Source organism: Diadema antillarum, unplaced genomic scaffold (assembly GCF_040938485.1).
Source record: "Diadema antillarum isolate AM-2024a unplaced genomic scaffold, OU_Dant_1.0 seq00001139_RagTag, whole genome shotgun sequence".
Classification (NCBI taxonomy): domain Eukaryota; kingdom Metazoa; phylum Echinodermata; class Echinoidea; order Diadematoida; family Diadematidae; genus Diadema; species Diadema antillarum.
The window spans coordinates 442,025-467,172 of record NW_027271951.1 but is presented as its reverse complement, the minus strand read 5'-3'; positions in this window follow the sequence as shown (position 1 = coordinate 467,172).

Below are 25,148 nucleotides of genomic sequence, written 5' to 3'. Positions count from 1 at the left end.
GCACTGCTGCAGAGGATGTCAAATTGCGGGAAATGATGAAAGAAAAATAATGGAATCTGTTTTTTTTCCACATATTCATTTTAATTGCCTGTTTTCAGGAATATGATATTTTACACTCAGGCTTTTAGATTTAATGAACATAACAGCATTGGTAGCACAATATAGCTTCTTCATCCAGCTTTTGTATGTATCACATATTGTTTTTAACCTGTATGCAGGGTCCCTTTAACACGATGCCCTATATTGAAATCAGAGCAGTTGATAAATAAAGGAATAAACTTTCACTGAAATTTCCTTGGTGCAATGATTACGAAGTGATAACTATGCAATGTAGTCAACATTGCAATGTCTATAGTCAACATTGCATATTACTGTATGTGTACTTCTCATTAGATCCAACAATGACATTGGCAAAGTAATCAGTTTATTCTTGTTTCTAAATAGTCTCTGTGAATCCATGCCATGTGGAAGATAGTTTAGTAGTCAAGAATGAAATAAAGACCCCATTCACATATAATAAATTCTTTAAAAAAATGAAATGCATGAGAATACATTGTATCCTTGGCACCAGGCTGTAACTTTTTGTAACAAAACTGAAGAAAAAGAAAAATAGTCATAATGACGATTCAAAAGGTCTTATCTACATTTGTGACATTAATGGACTGTAAATGAGTACTTGCAAACAAATGTGTTAGGCAAAACTATCAAAGATAAACAGAAATCACGAAACAAACAGGCTGCATATTTACAAATTCGGTTAATTTCTATGAAATCGGCTATGGAATTGGCAAAACAACTGACTCAATGCCTCATCACAATGACTTTCAGTTTACATATTCCGTTCAGCCTAAGCAATATGATAATTAAACTGAACTGAGTACATTAGTGTCTTTGAGTGTATTTGATGAAACTAGTGTTTCCTTTACCAAATATCACCATGAACAAAATTGGCATCTTTTGTTCAAAGTCTTGTAAGTGCACAGATTTCTCACCCGATAGCAGCATTTTGCAATGCTTCAGTTGAAATACTTCCAATGAAACAAAAGAATGTCAGAATGACTGATTCAGTGGGTCTTAAATCACAATATATGACAATAAAACTGATCTTGGTATCCAAACTCAATTTCAGCATATTCTTTTGCATGATACCTTTGCAATGATTCACTTTTATAGATCAGATTTGCAATCAATTTGTCATGGTAAACAGAAGAGCAAAATTTTGTTAATATCAACAAACTTGGCACCTTTTGGAGAACATTGGTAAATAACTGCTTTCAAAACCCATTATGTGACCCGTCATGTCAAAAGCAGCCACAAGTCGAATTCTTCTAATTTTCTGTTAACAAGATATCTAGTTAGTCCAGTCTCTCAGCTTTTAATTTGATGTCCATGTATAATTTATTAAAAGATGCACTTTACATCCAGAGATATTTCAAATCGAATGTGGCGCACATGGGAACTTTGTGACAACAAAATACGGAGAAAATCACCGTCAAGTTCGCTCTCTGTTTCTTTTTTGTGCCAAGATTGTCCGCCATACTGTGTGCACAAACCCCTTAGCAATGATAAGTTTCATTGAACCATTATGAAAATTCACACAATGCATCACTATACATATGACTTCATATACTCATAAAATTTCAGTAAGAATGAAGTGGGATTTCTGTCTTAATTAGCGTTAGAAAAAAGGGCTTCTTACGTGGCTTACGGCAAATGTCATTTTGCTTGTGATTACATGACTCGGTCTCCCGGGTATAACTATGGTACCATATGTCCCAAAAAAAAGTTACAACGGGGCCCTACGCAATGATATCTTAAAAAAACATTGCATCAATCTAAATACAAATTCAGAGAATGAAACTATAACTCATTGCCCACATCTGATAGAAAACTCCATTCGATTTGCTTCAGTGGTCAAAGAGAAATGAGGAATTTTGTAGAGGATGTCGGAATCTCTTTTGTCCAAGTTCTGTCTATTGTTCACACACAAAATCATCGAAGTGCTAAACTTGGAAGAATCAGACTCATGACATGCTTTACTACAATCCCCATTTTCTGTGACTGCTTAACCAAATCAAATGGGGGATTTCTGCAAAATAGAGCTAAGATATAATATCTTAAGACCCTGAAGTAGCATTGAAAAGAAAAATCATATTGGATGTTATCAATGCGAAAATCTTATTGTAATTTTTGTGGGAAATACTGCAGTATGTCCCTCAAAAATTACAATCAAATTTTCAAATTGATAACATCCAAAATGATCGACCTGTCTAAGTGCTACTTCGGGGCCTTAAAATATAACATCTTAGCTCTATTTTGCAGAAAACCTCATTCGATTTGGTTAAGCAGTCACAGAGAAATGTAGATTGTTGTAATGCATGTCATAGGTCTAATTTTCCAATTTTAGCAATTCAATGCTCTAGTGCGTGAATAATAGAACTTGGACAAAAGAGATTCCCGACATCCTCTACAAAATTCCTCATTTCTCTTTGACCACTGAAGCAAATCGAATGGGGTTTTCTGCAAGATGTGGGCAATGAGTTATAGTTTCATACTCTGAATTTGTATTTAGATCGATTCACTATTTTTAAAGATATCATTGCGGGGGGTCCCGTTGTAATTTTTTGGGGACATACTGTACAACGGAAAAAAATGCCTACAAATAATCAAATATTTTATACTTTTCTGGTAAGTGTGACACCTTGAAATTTGAGCTAGTGGTAGATAAAACCCTCTATTTTCCAATGTGGCAAAAAAAATTGATTTTTTTTTTAAATCAATACCTCAACTAAAATCTGAATTTTCTCAGTTGTGTTGCCAGTGACTTGTGGCTGCTTTTGACATGACGGGTTACACATCAGAATTCTTTGTAGATTGTAGGTCTATAAAGTGCTTCAGTTGAGATCCTATTTGCAATGCTTAAGAAAATTGGAATGCCTGATTCCATTGGTCTTATCATGATTAATGGCATTATGAAAGACTGAGAACGGAGTGTGGAAAAAAATTGCATTTGACGAAACCATTTCATTTTAATTTTTTTTTCTTTGTCTCAGTAGACACAAATTAGAAGAAGATGACCAGATCTGGCCTATGGACTATGTTAAAGACCTGAAGTTATAGTCTCCATTTTCATGAAAAGAAATGATTTCATCAACTTTGCACAAGAATTTGGAGATTTGTTACATTAGAACGACTTTTGTGTTTTTATTGCAAATTAGGAATGAGTGAAGTATGGAGTTTTCTACATGAACCCTATAGCAAAAAAAAGGGGGGGGGGGAATCAATCAATTTGACCCCCATAGTAATTTTGCGACTTCTGTGAAACCACAGCAGATATGAGATAAGTTTAAAACTGCTCTCAAGACATTTCTGTTCAAAAAGTATTATGAGTTTGGTTTCTGCATTTATGGTACACATATTGTACACTACATTTCTTCTTTCTACTTTCATCCCTCTCCTTTAAAGCGCATAGAGACACCACGGTAGTGATATGCGCTATATAAGCACTGTGTTTTATATATATATATATATATATATATATATATATATATAAGTTACCCTTTCATGACTTTTTTCTTTCCAGTCTTGTGCAACTTTTGGTACTTAGATCAAAGATCAAACTTAATAACAAGGTCACATGACTATTGAAATCAGAGGTAATAAAAGAATAGTGACTTTCTCAAACATGGGTGTGTTGTGGCTTGGACCTGTTATACAATTTGCGAAAAACAATCTATTTCCCCTGTAAAATAGTATATTTGCATTGTCTTCGTGGTTGTCATTTCCAATATCATTGCAAAAAATAATACAAAACATACAAAACAAAAAACAATACAATACAAAAGAAATTCAAACAAAAAGGTACATAAGAAATTCAAACACGAACCTGAAAATACTATGTACACTAGATAATTGCAGTTAATATTTTCTGTTACTTTATACATCACTCCATGTTGAAAAGGAAGTAACATAACATTGTCAGAGGATGTTAAGCGTCTACACACGCTATTTAGAAATAACATCTGTATCATTTTGTAAGGACAGTCTAGATAAAGCACTTGCATCCAAACACTGTTACACATACAGCTCTTTCGTTTACCTATTGTTTACACTGCTCCTCTCTTTCTGCCCACATCTCTCTTAGTCCCTTCTGCCCAAAGCTACAACTCTCACTGTGCCCATTCAGCTCAAAGATTTGTTTGGCTAACAGAATAAACACTGTGTTTAACAATGCATTAATTCATCTGTATGGATGACAATATATGCAAATTCTATGTTTGCTTTTGTATTAGTATGTAAATAGACAAAACCCAAATAAACAATGTAAATACCTGAATATCAAATCTAACTATGTCTTTGATTCATTTTGGTCATTATGATACTTTTTATTGTTTAAAAAAAATGGCAAAAATGACCATACTTTTGTTACACAGTATAAACACTCTGGTTAATTTTACAATTGACCCTTCAACATTGGGGATATTGTCGAAATTGGCGTTCTTTTGTTCACGTTTACCAAAAGGAAAAAAAATTGTCACATGTAAACAAGCATTCAAAAATTAGATTTTGATTTTGGCGTTTTCATTTGGAAGAAGTATGCATTATGGAGGTGTTCTTTCACTAAATGACTTTGGTGATAAATGACGCTCTAATCTGTAAAATCATCAAATCCCTCACTTCACCTTACATATTTCTGAAATCACGTAGTGTTACCACCCAGGATATTCCAACTAATATCAACTACGTAAATGATGCTTCGTTTTGATTTTAGGGCTCAATTCAGTGAATCTCGTAATCAAATTGCTGAACACCACAGCAAGAAAATGATGCAGCTTTGCAGGCTCTGCTATTTTTCCTACAAAGTAATTTGGGATGTTCATGAGGGATATAAAACAAATATGAATTTTTTTGGGGGGCTCTAGCAAATACTAATGAGCATTCAGAATAAAAAAAAAAGTTAATTTCCTTGAGGTAAATTCATATCAAATTTGCTATACGGTGGCAAACCTTGGGTATGGTAAATTTGATAGAAATTTGCCCTGAGGAAAGTTATTATTCAAACCTTTTCATCATTACCTCATAGCTTTTTCAGGCCCTAAAAGGGTATTGTACATTTATATACTAATGTGTCATTTTTTCCCACTATGATTGTAAAAAGCACAAATAAGAGGTATTTTCACTAGAATTTTAGGAGATCAGGAGATAATCTTGTATTATCTACCATGATACAGTACACTTCAAAATCCACAATCACCCCACGATCATTAAGTCTGTGATGCCTCTTCATTTTAATAAGTCATAGTTTTTGCTAGACCCTAATTGTATATCTGTGTACTGTACATATTTTACTGAGCATTGAATAGGGAGTGTGCCTGCACCAGGAATGGGGGAGAATGTTTCACACTTCAAGGACTCACAAGGCCCAATATCTTGTACACATTTTACGCATACAAACATGCAGCACATGTCTTCTGTGTAGTATACATAAGTTTCACACGTGTATCATACAGTGTACTATGTTCTATGTAATGCACATGGTCATAGGAGAGGAGTTTTTTTCCAATTTTTTTTAAAAGGCTATGATTAATGGGCATTTTCACTTTAATGATGTATCCAAAACTTGTCATTGGAATGGAACTCATACAGTGTACTATGTACTAAGTTACGCACATGGTCATGGGAGATTTTTGTTGTTTTGTTTTGGCTATGATCAATGGGCACTTCCACTTTCATAATGTATCCAATGCTTGTCATTGCAATGAGTACAACATCCTCTCACTTCTCTCCCCCATATCTTTTTCTACAAGATGTTTACGACTGTCCACCCACAAACTCCATATTCATACTTCATACAAGTCACAGAGTCAAGTGGCTTCACTGTAGGTTTACAAATACACAAAACAAAACAGCAAACATAAACAGATGTAAACAAGATGACTCTAACAGGGGAATGCCTGACAAGTTGAAAGTTAGTCTAACAAGAAAGACAAAGATTTCACAACTACAGCAGTGACAATTTTATCATAATTTGATAAAAATTGTAAAGTTGTTCCAATTTTCAACACTTCTTGAACAGTCAATATGACTGTGCAAATGAGTGAGCTGAAGATGTCATTACCTCATAATTTGTCATGATAGTTTGTACACATAATCTTGAAATTTCATTTTTTCCAATGCAATCATGCCCTTTTTCAAATCCTAATATTGCTTGTTTCATTTTCCATCTGAGAAGATCGCTGGATAGCCCATATTCAGCTACACTAACTGGTCTTCCATGGGGTCCAGCTGGATGTGAGACAGGACCACTTCACCAGGTTATGCACCCTGCTCTTTGCGATAAATGAATGAAGCGGGATCTTTTACGCGCATGAGTTTTGACTCTCTCTCGCAAGGGACCTCCATTTTATGTCTTGTGTGAGAGACAAAGTGCTTTTGCCTCCTACTACAGGGGATGAATTGATTGCAAATACTATTCACTTAGACTTGGGAATTGAAACTGGATTCTTTGGATCTGGAGGCAAGATGCGCTACAGACTGAGCCAAATCAGTATATTTTTGATTGATCATTATTTTAAACTTACATTGCATAAATTCAGCCAGGACAAACATTATATTTATACACATTTAAAAAAAATGAATTTTTTCAGTGTTTGGTGTAACCGTGTTGTTTGAAGGTTTCAGTGTTTCAGTGTTTTGTACACACTCAACAGAAAAATTTTCTAAATTCTATGCTTTCTTTTAAGTCTTTAATTTTTTTAACTTTTGTGCTTAAAAATTTTAGTCTTTCTTATCAGAGTCAATTAAAATTGTCTGAAATTCCCCTTCATGTTGATATGACCGTTTGTAGTCCAACATGCATGAATCTTTGAAGCAACTAATGGTGTCAATTTTAAGGAGATTTTATCATAAGAGAAAATTCTCCCAGTCCACATGTACATAGATTTTCATTGCTCATAAATAATGAAATCGGTCATGGTGTATATATCAGCATGGCTAAAGGCTAGACATGGTTCACAAGAGTATACAAAATGATATGATGTACAAACTTCCTTCTCTCATGCAGTTGAGTTTAAAGAGTGTGTTTTTCAGAAAAAAAAATTAGGCAGATTTAAATGCAAAAGCAATTCACATTGTAAAACCTTTCCAAGACAAGGAGAGCCCAGGGCCCTGTTTCATAAAGCTGTTCGTAAAGTTACGAACAACTTACGAGCGACTGGTGATCAGTTCTGATGTGCTATACTTATCAGAATTTCCATAATTTAGTACAAGAACCAATCACCAGTCGCTCGTAAGTCGTTCGTAACTTTACGAACAGCTTTATGAAACACCCCCAGTTCTCTTTATAAATTTGTTTTACAAAATAAAACGCAACCATGAATATAATAAGATGTTTAAGGCAGAAGCCACTATTTGAAAGGTAGCACTGGAATAACACTGTTCAGACATAGGCAGACAAAATCTACTGATAATAATTATAACAAGGGTGATTCTCCACTAAACACGGCATTATCATAAATTAAATCAAGTTGCCATCTTCTACTCCTAAGCAGCACAAAAGGAGAATAGGACAGACACAGACTGATATATACACATATACATTATACACATGCATGTCCCAACCCCAAATATATGTGATGCATCGAAAATTTGGTACGGTTAAAAGTTGTTGGACAGTAACAACGCATTAATCTCTTCTTTTCATTTTTACAGACATATTTACAAATACTAAATTTCAAAACCTACAATGTACAATGTATCAGATATACTGTATCACGATTAATGTGCCATCCTTTCATATAAATTGTATGATCATGTCAAATTTAGTCTTAGGCACACACTGATTGGCCTATAATCACTAAATTGTCTCTAAAACATATGGATACAAACTTATACTCTTTTATTACTGAAGACAATTATCTGCAAAACTAGACAGTGAAAGCAAGAAATATATAATGATACAAAATCTTGGCGAAAATAAAAAAGAAAAGAGGCAATCAGATGTAAATCAATAATATATACATTTCAAAGTGTTAAAGAAAAACAAAACAAAAAACACAGATGTTTGATATCTACAAAAGGAATGTATTTGTTGCACCATATGATCACTAAATGTCTCCGTCATATATTTAGAAATGGATTGCTTGGTAATTCTTTTTATAATAAAACCAAAACATCAATTCTGATACAGACTATTCAGATGAAGTCAGTATTTGTTGGAAGTCACACAATTTCACAAACGTGTTGTTGATTGCATTTTATACAGAGGTGTCCATTTTTCTGAATGTCCAACAAGAGAATCCACTTTTAACGAGGTAAAGAACTGAGCCCCAACTAACCTCTACAGATTAATCCTGTGGCAATTCAAAGTTTTTTTTTATTGCAAGATAGATTTTGGACCAAACCATGCAGCAACCTACAGCTGGTTGAACAACCACTCTCTAGACTTGTCTCCATTATCTCTGCATGCTGCCAATGACTACCCTTATTGACAAGTGCTACATACATGTGTGCTCCACATTACATCTCAGCTCTGAGTGGCTTATTGGGCAGGGGCGGATCCAGGAATTCTGTAAAGGGGGGCGTGACTAATATTTCTGGTGCCACTTCCGGGTTTCATTTCATTGTTTTTCTTTTTATTTCTTTTGTTTTTTACGAAAAATAAAGGGGGGGGGGGGCGTGCGCCAGTTGCGCCTCCCTCTGGATCTGCCACTGCTGGGTAAGAGTATTGTGAGCCTATCAATTACTTGGGAAATGTCACTGTTTGAATTTTGGAACTGTCCATCCTTGGCACTGTTGTTTGACGGATAAGAATTGGGTGCTTTTCATCTGCACTCAGTACAATCTGTATTCACTGACTGAATCAAAAACTCAAAAAAGTACAAGGATACCAGTGTCTCATGCCATTCTTCGCACTGTGCACATGACGTTATCAAAAGAGGAACATATTTTTTTGTCTTTCATTTTAATTCATGTAGAAGTAATGCCTCTACCATACCTTTGCTGAAGATATGAATTTTCTTTATTTTCCAATATTGTCTAAATGTAAACAGTTCATAAGAGTTAATAATATATTTGTTGTTTTCAAGAATTCTCTTCCGACTTTTCTGTCGCATTCCCTCTTACCTGGTTATCACTATTGTGTTGTAACCAAATGTAACCATATCACAGTATAGAAAATGTTAATGCATTGTACTTTCTTTTGGGTGTGTTCCAAGTGTGCAGATTATGAGGGTTCAGATATAAAGAGGTAAATTAACCACACTCAACGACCTTGCTTTAGTGGGATTCCCCTGTACAGCTATATGCACGTACAGATGTCTGCAAAATCATTCATACCCCTATTTTTTTTTCTTCAATTTGGTGAATTACTCATAAAACGACACATTTGTAGTTGCACTCAAGGCATCGGTATATCTTCCATTGTCATATTTAAAAGATTATATTTCCATTTCATCTCATTTGCATAACAAGACAAATTTTCATTTCATTTCATTTATTTCCACATCCTGATAAAAAGCATTAATACAAAGGATACTAGGAACGATACATACACAGTATAACATTGGAACAAAAGAGGAAATGTTGAACCTATTACAATTACACAACAGACAAACACAACATAAAGCAATCATTTCACTTTGTGGGGGGATCAACATAGACCATTGGTCTTTCTACGGCTGATCCCAAATATTACAGCTAAAATAGATTACATTAATGCAATAACAACAGAAAACTATACAACAGAGAGAACACTATACATATAAGGAGGCAGGAGTCATCAAAGTGTGAGAATGTAAGAATATCTATTTTCAAGGATTTCTAGACTTCATCCCAACTCGAACATTAGTCATGAATATTGATCCCAAGTCATTTGTTTGTCATAACAGCATTCCATACACCAGATTTAACTATGTATCCACTGATAATTCCTAAGTTTTCCCCAAATAGTCAAATAACTACAGACAGCCAAAAAGATGGAAATCTCAATATTTCTATTGTTATGTAAATGATCTTAGATCCAAATTTACTTCAACTGGTAGAAGAAATCTAATACCTAAATACATAAAAGTCATACCTAATGGTTCACTAATGAACGATCATTCCATCATTCATATATTGGAAAAAACACTCAAAATGTTCAAGGGTATGAATGATTATGCTGTCAAATGTATACTCTTTATAACCTCAGCATTAGAAAAGATCATCATAGTTTTCGTAAAATATTACACCCGTAAGAGCTGATAGTTATCACATTTACTTAGTGTGTGTTTGGACTAGAGATGTAACAATGTGAAAGAGAAAATGCATAAATTTTGTGTCACATGTTTACAACAGGTCTATGGAAGGGAACAATAGACCATTTATATTCTGGTATAAGGACGATGCAACATACTTGTAGAGTTAGTGTATAATGACACGGAATACTGCAGCCACGTTTAGTTCCTGTGTTGTAAAATGTGATCATTCAGTGGGAAAATCCCACACTGTAAAACATAATTCTTTTTTTTTTTGTGGCATTACATTTTTCATAAATTGGAGCCGAAGGCCTTCTCATGGAGGCCCATTCTCAGTCAAAGTGTTCAATTACGAAAATTTTGTGTCGCCAACATTCCAGTGGGGTTTGCCGTTCCCCGAAGCTTATTACATATTGTTTAAATTTATAACAATTTAACCCCCAAAACACAATTTGCATTCAATTTGCACACGATATCATGAATTTGAGCTGTTTTCCGGTTGCCATGCATTTGCATAATATTACGTAACTTCAGAACGGTGTACTCAGACGTCGCAAATTTGGTCTCAAAATATGCAGAAGACTTCAATGAAAAAAGTTGTGAAACGACGCGGCAAAATCTTTGCGCGTTGCAGAATCGTGGCGCGAAACGTGGGGGGGGGGGGTCAATTTGACCCCCCCCCCAGTTAGAATAGGGTTAAGAGTATGCATATTGACCAAAAATAGTCAGAGGGATGCTAATTTACTCTTACAAGCTATCGCTACTATTTAAGTTGAAAACTGGAACTTTCTGAAAGGTTAAAGATGATCGTAAAATCAGTTCTGGCTACAGGATTTTATAATAATTATAATAGCATACAACATGTACCAAGTTTTCATCGTTTACCTGTCTAGAAAAGGCGGGAATACACCCTTACGCAATTACCCGTACTTTGCCTCATCTTTGCCTCATCGTTTTATTCATTTTTTTATTAACAGTTGATCGTAATATTTACAAATTGTAAAGCAGTCTGCTATTATACAGTAATATAATAGTGTTACATTCGTCACTTGAAATTGGTCGGGTGACGCTCACAAAAATGTTTGAAAATCGCGCGATTATGTGGCATTTTGTTCGTTAGTTGGCGTCTTATCACTCCAAAGCAGTTCAGCTTAACTGTTGGCTTATAGAAGTGATCATCAATCGGTAAGGATTAGTCAGATGAATTCATGAATTCACTTTATGCATCACGGCTAATCGAACTATTCAACATCGTTGAAGTAACCATACTTTTTTATTTTCATAGTTCAAACTATTTCTTAACATATATATGCAAAACGCAAGTACTCTACACGTTTTTCAAAATGCTCAGATGTAATGAGTCAATTCCACAAAGATTGCATTACGGCAACCTTTACTGACCTAAACAAGTTTTCTATAGAGCTATCAGTTCTATTATAATGGCATTCTGATAACTTCGACTGCGTTTTGAATTCGTACCGAGCACAGCATTCAAAACAACGGGTTCCTCAGGTCCTCTTTAGGTATGGTATACTTGCTAAAAGCATTCTCTTTAGCTTCCATTGACAACAACATGGGAGGAGAATGGAAGCGATCAACTTTCTCGGTAAATGAGGCTTTTCGTATATAGCACACATTGCGTGCCTCTTTCTTTTTTCTGTTTCTGTTGTTTCAAACTACACTGCAGCCGACACACACACAAACACACCAAAGTTTACATTCAGGCAACCGTATTTTGGTATTGGTTAGAATCGAATTATATCTGTCTTGTGATTGGCTAATTATCTGTAGCAAAAACAAAACAAAACAAAACAAAAACAAAAACAAACAAACACAAAAATGCTGAAAACTGCTTATCGAATATCAGTGGCGTGCCAAAAGGAGTAAAATGGAGTCTATACTCTAAAGGGGCCTGAGCTTTTGATTCCAGAAGAATATTTGTCAGAGACAAAATGATAATCAGGCAGGGAAAGCAATCACATATAAAGAAGTTCACACAACACGAACAGTCAGGGACAGGCTAGGGACACGGAACAAAGAAAACAAAAGGAGAGGATGGGAGGTCATGGGCAAGGAGGCCAACAGGTGAAGGGAGGGGGATTAAAGCAGGAGGGTGGATAGACAAAAGGCATAGGAGGGTCAGTGATAATCCTGAGTGCCATGGGGGTGCATCCATTTAAGAATGAATTTTCTCACACACCCAAGCTGTCGCCATTTCTGTGTGTGCGATGAAGCGTTAACGCCGTCGCTAAGCAGGACTGTTGCATCATGGGGGGGGGGGGGGAACGGGTTGTGAGCTTGAACATAACCTGAACTTTAAGGGCGATTTTCTTTTTTTTTTCTTTTATGACTTCTAGGGATGCGGAAAGGGGTTGTTTTATATATTATTGTAAAGATAAAACTATACAATGTATGTAGAATTCAAGTATTTATATGTACATGTGTAGACATGCCTAAAATTTCGTTTACTGCGACATACGCATTTCGACCGAGCGCATCACGACCTGTATGGACTACGCACATGTATTCTTTTATCTTGTGCTCTGCTTTTGTGGGAATTTCTTCAAGCATAGGTGTCAGGTTTTCCTATATACGTTACGTCTGCGGTCATTAATTCCATATTTGTTAGTTTGTCTGCTTTCTTATTCTGTGTTTTATGCATTTTACTTGAACTTAAAGGAGGTCTAGACATTTCGTTTGCTAAATGCACGCGAGTCACGTTGCGTTGTATGATGTATTTTGTTTCGTTGACCATTCATGAGAAGCGTTTCTTTGAGCAAACTCTCTTTTCACACCAAAATCACTTATAGAAGGTAGTCATCCACATTGGTTATCAAAATAATAATTCCGTCATTTTCCTTTCGTTCTGAAACAGGAATCAGAATTCTCAACACGTCATCCACATTGGTTATCAAAACAATTCCGTCATTTTCCTTTCGTTCAGAAACAAAAATCTGTTATTCTCAACACGTTATTACAAAAATTACATCTCACAGCGATAATAGGGCCTACTAGAACCAACTCATCGCCGCAAAATGACACATTACGGTTACGAGGACATACACAATGCTTGAACAAATTACTTTGCTTCAAAATGTAGAAACAGATGAAGTGACATAACAAGAGAAAGGGCGCACCGAAAGAGGTACACTGTATCAAGATCAACTAAGATAATCTTTACCAAAAAGAAGAAGAAGAAGGAAACTATCCCCCCCCCCCCACACGCACACACATACACACAAACGAGTAGATACACAAAGGTCATATGTTTACCTTTGGGAGCAGTGAAAGATGTTTTAGATATCACATGTGATGCATAATAGGTCCGTTGTGCAAAGCATCCTACATATTTTTTTTTTGTAATAAAGCCTAGAATATAAGGAGATATCAGTATTTCTTTTATAGATTGTAAAGAACCTTCGGAATTAGGACCTTTGTTTCATTTTCGGATTAACGAACCTTCGGCATAACGAACCTTATTTCATTTTTTTGATAAATGAACCTTTGGAATAACAAGTTACAAACCTCATATTTTCGGATTAACGAACCTTCGGAATAGCAAACTGTAACCGTTCACATTGTGTACTGTATTTTCGATCATTCGGATTCAATTCTTTTTTTTTCCAGCGGTTGTTTCTATCCCTATAACTCACATTTCAGAGCTATGGGGTTTTGTTTCATGTACGTGGTGAATTAATACGCCTTTAATGCAAGAGCAAAAACATGGGAAAGTTTGAATGCTTTTCACGTGCACATCGTCACATAAAGAGAATCAGGTGCTGACGGACCATAGAAGTGTCTCAAAATCAATACTGCCATGCAGCTTGCACCAAAATCACAAGAAATACTACATGAAGATTCTGATAGGTATTATCCCGTAACAGGGGCGGATCCAGGAATTCCGTAAAGTGGGGGCGCGTTTACAAAATTAAAGGGGGGCGCACGCACCCCTCCCCCATTTTTTTTTTTTACATTTCTTTTGTTTCAACAACAACAAAAAAAAAAAATAAAGGGGGGGGGGGGGCGGGCGCCGGTTGCGGTCCTCCCTGGATCCGCTCCTGCGTAACCAAGTAAGTTTGAGAGAGAAAAGTTTGAGCCAAAAACACAGCGTTGACAAGTACTACCACAAATTGCATTTTAAATATGGTATATATAGTGCACAGTACGAGAAAGTATACAGCACGAGATCTCTAGTTTGATTTTCATTTCGCTTCGAATAGTAGACGAGCAGTGACAATCCGTCAAAGTGCAAACTACAGCTAGGGCCTAGCGGCACAGTTTACAGGTCTACCTTCTGTTCACTGCATGGTACACATAAACAAGAACAAAAGCGTTTTCTTCTTTTGCATGTTAGCATGGGGACGATAGTGAATTAAGTTCACCAAGATTCAATGTTTGTAAACAAGAAAGCAGCGCGGAGCAAAGACCTCAGATCGTTGTTATAGCACACGTGCATCTATTGTGGTAACATTTTAATCAACGCACTAACACCATCTGAACATACTCAACGATCATGCCACACAATCACTGTGAAGGGGAAATGTTCAGCAACAACAAGAGCACGAGTATGTAGCCTACCATACTGTATGCGCATTCATTCCGTGAGTGCCAAATACAAGCTAGAAACACACGCAATAAAGAAACATCGCAAGTTCATGAACTGAGGGCCGTGGGAACAGCAACGAAATCGGGGCAACAGCGTCTCGTAAAGAATGTTTGACACTGCCGTATAAAGACCTTTTTTTTTTTTTGTCTTATATCTTAACAAGATAAAGACGTTGTGATTTCGGGTGCTGTTCGTTATTCCGAAGGTTCGTTATTCCGAAGGTTCGTTTATCCGAAACACAGAAATTCCCTAAACCATAGAGGTTCGTTAATCCGAAAACGAAAAAAGGTTCGTTAATTCGAACATTTGCGGCGTTATTTCGAAGGTTCGTTAATCCAAAAATGACATAGGGTTCGTCATTCCGAAGGTTCGTTAATCCGAAAATGAAATAGGGTTCGTTATCTCGAAGGTTCGTTGATCCGAAATGATATAGGATCCGAAATGATATAGGGTCCGTAACGAACCTTCGAAGTAAGTCGAGCTTTGTTTCATTTTTGGATTAACGAACCTTCGGAATAACGAACCTTATTTCATTTTCGGATTAACAAACCTTCGGACTAAAGAACCTTACTAACGAACCTTCGGAATAACGAGCTGTAACCGTGATTTCATGTCCGATTTGTTTAATTGGACCTTTTAAAAGCTATGATTGTATCGAATCATTGAGAGCAATGAAATTTAACGGCCTTCTGTCCGCCGTATCAAAAGTGTGATGATAAAGGGGATGTGCGCATTGTCATTCGAAATACATAACTACAGTCATGTAACTCTACATTTAAGTAATTAGTCTGATTATTATAGCAACTGATTTTGGGATTGATAGTCACTACTGACTGTTTTTATTCTCGTAAACGGCACCTGTCAATCTCACAGGCCTCAAGTCGAAGCACTCACACGTCATGAATTGACCATAACGTAAAAACGACAGAACTCTACACACAAAGAGTTCTGTGATAAAAACACGCTGGGCACACAAGATGAGTATGTTGGAACCACATGGCGCACTCACTGCTGGCAGGGCAAGCACGTGCTTTGCTCATCGAACTGATCGTTTTTATAGCGATCATAATATCGCTGCACAGCAGAGATTCGTATTCCAATGCACAGTAGGCCTACTCTCTCTCTCTCTCTCTAAAAAAAAAAAAATGAAAACATTCACACTTGAAGGGGTGGATACATTTAAAACGGAGTCAATTTAGAGTGAAATTGCAGTGAATTTTGACTGAAAATGTTCATTTTCACTCAGAGTGACCTCCGGGATCACTCGAAGATTTTGGAGTGCTATTGATGTAGCGCGATTCCGCTGCTTAAATGCATTCAGTTTTGCTCATAATCATTAATTTCATCCTTCTTTTTTTTTCTTGGAAAGCAAGCACTCCTTAAAGAGGGAAAACCCCGATTGGACAAATTGCGACGTAAACATGCATTGATATAGTTATATGATACGTATAAACAATTTATCATGAAAGGAGAGAAGGGTACCTACAGTACAGGTATCCAAGATAAACATTATGCATGCACGTGTAGTACCACTTCTCGGGGAAGTTAAACGCAGCTTTGTTGATTACATAATGCCACTCTGGTGGTTTCGCCATACCCTTCTCTCTCTCCTACGTTTTCTTTGTTTTCTCCCTCTCTTTGTCTTTTTCTTTTTTCCCTACAAATCGTGTACTTCAAGAATAGACAGACGGTGTTAAACTTCAACTCAAGTGGCTTCTTAAGATCTGCGCCTCTTTCATCCATCTTAGGGACCGTGACACTATTGTGAATGACACAATTAAAAGCATCACACAATGACTTTCACGCCTCGTTAGACCTTTAAGACTCAGATCTTTGTGTGTGTGTGTGTGTGTGTGTGTGTGTGTGTGTGTGTGGACGTGGACGCCATTGGGAAATATCAAGCTCGAGACAATAAGTGGCCACTTAAATATAATGACCGACCGATGTTGAAGGTAGATTAAATCAGTAACTAAGTCAGATATTGGGGAACCAGTAAATAAATAGGCAGCGATCGACACTTCGACGGTTTGCCAATCTAATGTGCAGCGATCGACGTCGAAAGTGTCAATCAAATACGTTATTTACGGTCGACGTCGAAGGTTGATAAAATCAGTAAGCAGCGATCGATGTCGAAGGTTGATAATCGGATGGGTGCTGTTCGTAATATTCCGAAGGTTCGTAATTCCGAAGGGTCGTTAAATTCGAAACACACAAATTCCCTAAACCTACAGGTTCGTTAATTCGAACGTTTGTGGCGTTATTCCGAAGATTCATGAATCCGAAAATGAAATTAACGGAACAATATACCTTCTGAATAACGAATCTTCGGACTAGAGAGCCTTCGGAATAACGAACATCGGAATAATAGCTACCGATGTGTAAGGTTGATGAAATTATTAAATAGCGACCAATGTCCAAAGTTGATTAGGTAATACCGTCCGACGTCAGTGATCGAGAAAACTATAAAGTAGCGGCTGATGTCGAAGGTTGATAAAATAAGGACAATTAAATCAAATAGGTATAGCGTCCATAATGTCGAGATCAAATAAAATTGAGCAGCAACGAAGTATCGAAGGTTTATGCAATCAAGTTGGTATCGCACGACGTCGAATGTTAAGCAAAATTATCTGATTTATCCGACATTTGTTTTAGCATTGTAAAGAGGCTAAAGTTACCGTTATTCATTTCTGATCGTAAAAGCAATCATCCAACATTTACTAGTATTTTGACACCTTACGGAGCCGAATGTTACCGTTTATCATTTTCAAATGTTAAAGCAAACAACCGACATTCATTTTAGCATCTTACGGAGCTGAATGTTATCCTTTTTCATTTCCAAACGTGAAAGCAAACATCCGCTATTTATTTTAGCATCTAACTGAGCCGATTGATACCGTTAATCATTTACAAATGTAAAAGCAACAATCTGTTATTTATTTTAGCATCGTTCGGAGCAGAACATTACCGTTATTCATTTCCAAATTTAAAAGCAAACATCCGACAATCATTTTAGCATCGTACGGAGCCGAATGTTACTGTTTTTCATTTTGAACGTCAAGGCAGACATCAGACATTTACTTTACCATCAAACGCAGCTGAATGTTACTGTTCTTCACTTCGAAATGTAATAGCAAATATCCGACATTTATTTTATCATATGGAGCAGACTGTTACTGCTATTCACTTCCAAACGTAAAAAGCAATCATCTGCCATTTTTTGGGGCATCTTCCGGAGCCAAATGTTATTGCTATTTACTTTCGAAAGTAAAAGCAAACACCCGACATCTGTTTAATCATCATACGGAGTTGAATATTAGTGTTATTAATTTCCGAACATCAAAGGGATCATTCGACATTTATTTTAGCACCTTCCGGAGCTGAATGTTATTGTTATTTACTTTTGAACGTAAAAGCAAACATCCGGCATTTATTTTTATCATCGTACAGAGTTGAATATTATTGTTATTCATTTCCGAACGTCAAAGCAAAGATCCGACATTTATTTTAGCATCTTCCGGAGATGAATGTTATTGCTATTTACTTCCGAAAGTAAAAGCAAACATTCGACATTTATTTAATCATCGTACGGAGTATTATTGTTATTCATTTCCAAACGTCAAAGGGATCATTCGACATTTGCTTTAGCATATTCGGGAGCTGAATGTTATGGTTATTATTTTACTTTCGAACGTAAAAGCAAACATCCGGCAAAGTACTGATACTTTTCAAAAGATTTTCGCGGATCGATTTCAGCTAATTTCCTTCATGTAGCCGATGGTTGACGGGAGAGTTTGATTTTCATATCATTAATTCCGCGCTGGAGCGCTCGGGCAAATGCGGGTGTTTAGACGAGCGTGAAAGTGCGGGCGACTTCCCTCGTCTGTACGCGTCCAAACGCCCGCGTATAAACTAGTACGCCCGGACGAAAGGGCTTCCCGCATTTGCCCTAGGGGTTTGCGTGACGTTTCCCGCGGTCGGCACTGTAGTTTTTGTAAAATATTACACCCGTAAGAGCTGATAGTTATCACATTTACTTAGTGTGTGTTTGGACTAGAGATGTAACAATGTGAAAGAGAAAGTGCATAAATTTTGTGTCACATGTTTACAACAGGTCTATGGAAGGGAACAATAGACCATTTATATTCTGGTATAAGGACGATGCAACATACTTGTAGAGTTAGTGTATAATGACACGGAATACTGCAGCCACGTTTAGTTCCTGTGTTGTAAAATGTGATCATTCAGTGGGAAAATCCCACACTGTAAAACATAATTCTTTTTTTTTTGTGGCATTACATTTTTCATAAATTGGAGCCGAAGGCCTTCTCATGGAGGCCCATTCTCAGTCAAAGTGTTCAATTACGAAAATTTTGTGTCGCCAACATTCCAGTGGGGTTTGCCGTTCCCCGAAGCTTATTACATATTGTTTAAATGTTTATAATATATCTTGAGAACTGTCCTTGTTAAAATAAAACACAATCAATAGTGGTTGTTTGCACGTTGGTATTATATATCGCTGCTCAATATGAAGAAGACCCACAAAATGTAATGTCGCCGGCTATTGCAAATTTTCTTTTTCATGCTCCTTTCTCTCCACTGAATACTTACCACATCATCATGTTCATGGTGTTTAGCTCATGATATGTGCTAATGATAATAATCGATAAGTACCAACAGTTTCACATATTTCTTTTTTTCACAACCCTTTGAAACCTGTTGCCAAATTTGCCCCCAGATACGTTACCAGTTTTTTAACCATCAAAACAGTATGAAAATAGCAGGACTATGAACTGACGTGTATCTAAAACCCCAAAGATTTAATGTATAAATAGCAAGTACCTAGATTTTTGATACTATAAATTTCACTTTACAATATCAAACAATCTTTTGAAATATAGGTTTTCTACATTTTTGTTTTAACAGATACGTTACATACTGTAAAACATGATATATTCGTGGCATGAATTTTTCGCGAATTGGAGCCGACGGCCTTTTTTGCGGCATGAAATTTTCGCGAACTGCCACTGGCATTCAATGCATGGAGTGTAGACAAGAACTTTCGCGTGCATTTTAATTTCGCGAATCTTGCCGCTTGCGAAATTCGCGAAATTAAAATGCACGCAAAAATTCCTCGTTTTACAGTATATTTCACGCCATACGCTGTGACAAGTAATGTAATATCCGACAAATTGTATACTGAACAATACTCGACGAAATGATGTTTCAGTACAAAATAAAATTTTAGTACAAGTGAGGAACATTCAATAGCAATTGCTCTCTAAAAAGATTATCGACTATATACGTTACGCCAGATACGTTATGCCAGATACAATACCGAAATGCGCCCACTTTGGTATTGTCCTTGTACGCGTAAATTTTGCGCGAAGACTATCCTTTGGCGAGCTTAGGACAGTCTTCTCTTGGGTCTGTTTTGACTTGGTGACACTCTCAGCTGTGATTTCGATTTGGGTACTCCGTGTTTTGTCGTCCTAAATCACAGGCATGTGGTAAGTATCACATGAAATTGTTTATTGTACATCTGATAGGTTGTGTTGAGACAAGGATGGTAATAATCAAAAGCATTTATAAGAGTGCATTTCAATGCATTTCGTTATATTATGAGTGCTTGTGTACGATTGTTGGCAAATTATAATATAAATGGCTAAAACAGGCTGTAGATTTTGGCTGTAGGTTACGGTAATGTATCTGCCAATATGTGGTAACGTATCTGTCAATTCATTCTGGATGTTATACCATCAGTGTGGAGATGGCTTATGTGTTTCCAGATATTTTTCAGTAAATGTTGAAGTTAATCTAACGCAATATAATTACGTACACTATTGATTCTTATATCATTTCATGCTTTCCTGTCTTATTTACAAAGTTTCTGGACAGGGTGTAAACTTAACATGTAGTTTAAGTTATTTTAGGTTTAAATTATGCGTCGTTTTAAAAGGATGACAATTCAAAGCATTTTATGGGTGCAGTTTATTTATCTCATTATGTTACGAGTGCTTGTGCTATTCTCACCATGTTGTATGGATGGCTATGTGTGAATGACACTTTGACATGACGGTAACGTACGTATCTGTCAAGCTGTGGTTAACGTTCATCTGTCCATTTATTTTGGATGCAATTGTTCATACCATAATAATAACAATAATAATAATAATACATTTATATAGCGCATTTTCCATAAACATACATGTTCTGTGTGTTCAAACCATCAGTTTGGAGAAGTCTTACAATGTTTAATTTCAGATTGAGTCTCTTGGAGGATATTAAAATAAATCTAACCTGGTATTCTGTCTTATTTACAAAGTCAATATGCAATTAACAGTTTTATTTGCTAAATAAAAATGTCAGAATACCCCAAAACATGTAGGTGAAGATCTGTGTACGTAGACGCTCTTACACCAATTTTTAGTTCACCGTAGACTATTTAAATGTTGCATGGCTCTCCACAGTATTGAAAGCTATGCTATGATAGTCCCGCGAATATAAAATATTCATAACAATACCTAAATTCTAATCACATGTTACAGTTTCTGTACAGGTCGCGTACTTTGCTACTTTGCATGACTGTGTGTGTCATTCTAAAAACTGAGTATAGTGCACACAGTTACAGGGGCGGATCCTGGAATTCCGCAAAGAGGGGTGCACGCACCCCTCCCCCATTTTTCCTTTTTATTTCTTTTGTTTCAACAAAAAAAAAAGGGGGGGGGGGGAGTGTGCGTCCGGTGAGGTCCTCCCTGGATCCGCCATTGCAGTTAATACTTTTAGTCTACTTCACATACATATGCATACACAGAAACACAGAAGCACACACACTTAAAGTGCATATAACTTTATGTATTTCAATGATGTCATTTTTAATTCTATCAAACAAGTATTTTTGACACTTTCAATTCAGAAAGAGTAATCCATCCTCTATATAAAAGGGGAACTTACTTCATTCGGTTATACCAGCTTTAGAAATTAATTTGGTACATTACTGTGAAGTCAATTTGATTTCGAGCATAATCATCAAGTGCTTACTAGAAAGAATTTCATCAAACACCAAACTAGGTAACAAGCGATTAATGAAAGTGGGATTATTGTTTCTTTTGAATATAATACTTTTTTTTTCAAAGTTTGTACCGTGCTAGTAATGCCTCTTAAGAATATATTATAACGAGTTAGAGGGTCAGCCTTCATTAGTGACTAGCCCCTATAATGCATTGCGTATTAGAAAATCCAGTTTGCTACGCTAGTGTTGAAGACAAACACGATTTAATGCAAGGAAAAGAAATAAATTGCTGAAATGTGTTCAGACTTTGGTGCTAAAAATTGACAAATCTGACACTCAGTTTTTGCTTTGTGATTCTAAATGTTAGGAAATGTGAACTTGGCCCTTTGGCTTCGAATCTGCTCTGAAAATCTAGTACATATAGTACCTGCAACCACAAACTTTTTGTAGATGTTTTTAATGTTAATTTTTTCAACGAAAGAAATATGAATAGAATTAGGGAATACATGTTAATCATTTTTAACAGATACGTTACGTAATGACTTTGATAGAGAAAGAGTGGAAAGAATAACGAAACACTCATGAGAAATATTGCAGTGTCGCGATACCTTTCCCCGGATATTAGTCAGCATACTGTAAACTTTAATGATATTAGATTCATTGGGAATACGAGGATTTATGTAATCTGTTTGACAGATTTACTATTCGTGACAGATACGTTACCGGTCGTGACAGATACGTTACCGTGAGTCACAGTAGTTATATTGGTACAACATGAACGACATCAATATTTATCAGATTTTATTTGAAAAGTGTTGACATTACACATTTAAACATCTATTCCTGGAATTAATGACAATAGAACACGTGATGTTTTCTCTTAACAAATTTCAAAGAAATTATGATGTTCCGTAACAGATACGTTACCAAAGACACCTTGAAGTTTTCGGGTACTTACCTTTTCACAAAACTGTAAATTATATATGTTCACATGACCCATTTCAGATTGGATTTGCCATTTTCCATGATATTTTGGCTTTAAAACGCTACTTGTTATATTTCCAATTGTAAAAGAAACCTCATTTTAACCCCAACGCACAGAAACGATGTCTGGTATTTAGCGCTTGTTTTAGTAGAAACTGCTAAATGCTTTTATCCTTTTAGAAGACTACATTCTCCAAATGACCAAAACTTAATTTCTTACAAAGAAATTGAAAGAATAAAGATGAATATATTTCCCATTTGTAAGTACAATTCAAATTGGTTACTTTAGGTAACGTATCTGTTTGGTGATTGAAAAGGGAAGTCATAAGCTCTACTTCAAGTCATTTTTACTCTTTGAGTGGCAAACTTTTAGTATGTACCATTTATTGTTTCGTATTTGGCATGTTCTCTGGTTAATAAAAATAGAACTTTCAACAGGATGAGTGTTGGTTATTTTTTGGGGATTGCTCGGACTGAAAATGAACGCTTTATCTGAGAATGGGCCTGGAATGAAATTTTCATTAACTATGAATACATAGATCTGTAAACCAAATCAGAAGACAAACCATACAGTCCACTATATATATCTTTTAAAATTACATAATATGCTTTGTATTATGATGCATCATGCACTGGCTGCTGAAGTATAGAACTAATTCCTTGAATTTACATTTCATATCTGATTTGATCCGTCTTAGTTATACCATTTATGTAACCTGCATGGTTCCTTTTCTTCTGCAATGACACTCTAGTATTGAGTATGACCTTAAACCTTGCAAAAGATAGAAATAATAGTAACATTGATAATATTCATAATTTCTAGGTCTGACTGTGACAGCATTGTGGAGTTTTCAACAGTTTCAACATTGGTGGACAAGTCATCTTCCTTCACGATTCTGGTAGAGATGGCCATTGTTAGACTGGAAAGCTAGCTGTCCCGTTTACAGGAAGCTGTCTAGGATCGGAAAGTTTTCATACTTTCACTTCTACTATGATCAGCCAGGAATTGTCTGTGTGAGGGTACACCTCTGAGATAAGAAAAAAAAAAAAGAAGACTCAGTTTACTCAAGACAGTTGGAGTGGTTTCTCAAAACAATCACTTACCCAGCTAGGCTGATACCTACTGGATCAACACTCCTCAGAGATCGCTCTGAATATCTTCCAGCACATCAGACCTTTCGTCAGGCCAAGATGTCATCTGCCCAAGCCCAACAGAGTGAGGCATCATGACAGTGGCGTAGCCAAGGGGGGCAATGGAGGGGGGGGGGGGCGGTTGTGCCCCCCTAAGATTTGGACCAGGGATTTGGAAAAAAAAAATTGTGTGTATACTGTATACATGTGCATTAAGCGGGTCTCCCTTTCAACCTTTCATCAAGATCATAATTTTTTCAATATTTCACTCAAAGAGTGCACCAGATTGTTGAATTTAAAAAAAAAAAAAGAAGAGCAAAATCTCTCTTGCTTGCGAGGGGGATACCCCCTCCCAACCCCCCCCCCCCCGTGCCCCTTTCCATAGCCTAAATACACTTTTCAGATATACAAAATATTCTGAATTCTGGATGAGCAAGACTTATAACTTATATTCCGAAAACTCAACAGTTCCCTCATGTACAAGGGGATAATTCCCTTTTATATTAACCCTTTCCTCGCTCAGTTCCCCCAGATAAGCTGTGTTTTTTCAAATAATTTCCCGAATATTCCATCAAATATGCGTATACGAGATATCTCAATTTCAACTTTAACTAGAAATGTCGCTATGGCGACTGGTATGCCTCCGCCATAATGCATGATTCTCCTAATAGGTCTATAGTACATGTGGACAATATGTGATTACATTTTCACTAAATTGGCAAAATATCAAAATGACAAGTTTGTCACAAATGTGTTGAATGTTCACCTTACTTGACCTAGGTTTAATTGGATGAATAGGAGAGCATGTATTTGGGGATTTAACCGTATTCTAACTGGGGGTCAATTTGACCCCCCCCCCTCCTCGACATTTCGACAGATTTTGCTGCGTCATTTCATGACCTTTTTCTTTGAAGTCTCCCGCATATCTTGAGACCAAATTTGCGATGTCCGGGTACACCGTTCTGAAGTTACATAATGTTTTGCGTATGCACGTCAACCTGAAAACGGCTCAAATTCATGATTTCGTGTGCAAATCCAATGCAAATTGTGTTTTTGGGTTAAATTGATATAAATTAGATTATTTCAACTTTTAACCATTGAAATCAATCAATTTTAATGTAGATAAGCTTGAAAAAGTCCCTGCAACAAATTTTGGCCAAAAAACAATAGAAAACAAAAGGTC